Below are 1,838 nucleotides of genomic sequence, written 5' to 3'. Positions count from 1 at the left end.
GTGTGCCTTCGCCTCCAGACGTCAGTACAGGGTAAAATTACAACCCAAAAAAAATAGTTGTAGTTTTTGTGCTTAAACCTAACCAAACTGTGGCCATTTGACATGGTTAAATACATGTTAATGTTCTCTGGTTTCGATGTGACACATTCTCACTCCCATAGCGTCACAAAAATGACGCATTGTCAGGTGCTTTTGGCGGTTGTTATCGATGAAAAAAGATCTTGTTTAGACGCTTATATTTAGACGCTAGGGTACCTTGTAATAATCTCAAAGGACATGAGTGAAGCTCTGTTCAGTGTACTTCGGGTGTTGTTTTCTAGGGATTTCATTTTTTTCCAGGGAGGTGTTGGGAAACTCCAAAGTAGGAGACAATGCAGAAGGCATTTCATTTGATCAACCAGAGCCTGAAGCAGCAGCAGTAGATGATACAGTTCCCCACCAAACAGCAGCCCTGTCCTATAACAGGAATATGAAATTATATTCCTCCACACAAGTTCCACTGGGTCCTAATATACATACACTGTTGGGGTTTGTGTGTGTGTGTGTGTGTGTGTGTGTGTGTGTGTGTGTGAGAGATGTTGGAGATGAGCGGGTTCATTTGGAGTGAGCTCAGGTGGAGATCCTCAGGAGACACCCACGAGGCCTTTGAAGATACTTCGGCTCAGTCACGTTGCGTTACTTATGAGAATGTGTTTGCACTCCATGCATGAATCAATAGTCAAATAAGCTTGTGATGAAGTGTGTCGCTGAAGTGAGCGTTGATACTGCCCACCGTGAAACCATCTTAACCCTCATGTTGTCCTCGGGTCAAACTGACCTGTTTTCCTATGTCAGTGTTCTTTTTAACTACCCAAAATAACATGATTCTTTCATTAATTTTGCGGCATCTTATTCAATTTTATAGCATTTGAAGGAATAAGTTGAAGTGTTTTTGAAATAGTATTGAGTAAAAGTTGACATATTCCAGTGTGTGATTGTCCATCAACATCCATTCCTTTAATTTTAGTCTCAATAATTCCTAATTTCTGCTTTTCTAACTCAAACATTAGGGATACTTTCTTATAGTTGAGGTTCATTGACCATAAATTCCAAAAATAACTGTAAAACTAAAAAGGTAATAAGTTGGTGTTAGGTAACATCAAATAAAAGTGACAAACATTGAAAAAAAGCATCATAAGTGTTGAAAAAAAGGGACAAAAACATAAGAAAAATTAAAAACATCAATAAAAAGCTTCAACAAAAGTGTTGATTTTCACTTTTGACAGGAAGACAACGAGGGTTAAATGCAGCATTAAACTGGGTTTGACGTTTCCATTCTGCCGTTAAAAAGCCAAACCATAGCCCTCGTTTTAAAGGTGCAATATTGTAAAAAATTACATTTCTATGTCTTGGTTGATTTTAACCCTGACGTTGTCCTCGGGTCAAATGGACCCATTGTCCTATATCAATGTTCTTTTTAATTCCCCAAAATAACATGATTGATTCCACACAACGCTCTTTGCCAAGTACACATCTCTACTTTCATTAATTTTGGGCTGAAAAACTGGTGAAAGTCCTCGCACAAGGTGTTTGGGTTCGAGTCCCAAACGAAAAAGTTGAATTATTTCATCTAAAAAGTCTTCGAGTACTCGGCAAAACGAGTGTAGAAACTCATCGGTACAACCAAGGAGAATTTTCCGGAGACATTTTATTGCCTCCGTAGTGTGAATGAAAATGGGATAATAATAATAATAATTGTGTTTTGAAAGAATTTTTAATAACTGGGTTTTTAATACTTGTCTATTGTGTGTACTGATTCTGTGTCTGTCTGTGTTGTGTTGTGCGTGTGTGTGTGTGTG

This window comes from Etheostoma spectabile, chromosome 13, assembly GCF_008692095.1.
Source record: "Etheostoma spectabile isolate EspeVRDwgs_2016 chromosome 13, UIUC_Espe_1.0, whole genome shotgun sequence".
NCBI classification, from domain to species: Eukaryota; Metazoa; Chordata; class Actinopteri; order Perciformes; family Percidae; genus Etheostoma; species Etheostoma spectabile.
The sequence above is the reverse complement of the archived record's forward strand: the minus strand, read 5'-3'. Positions refer to the sequence as shown.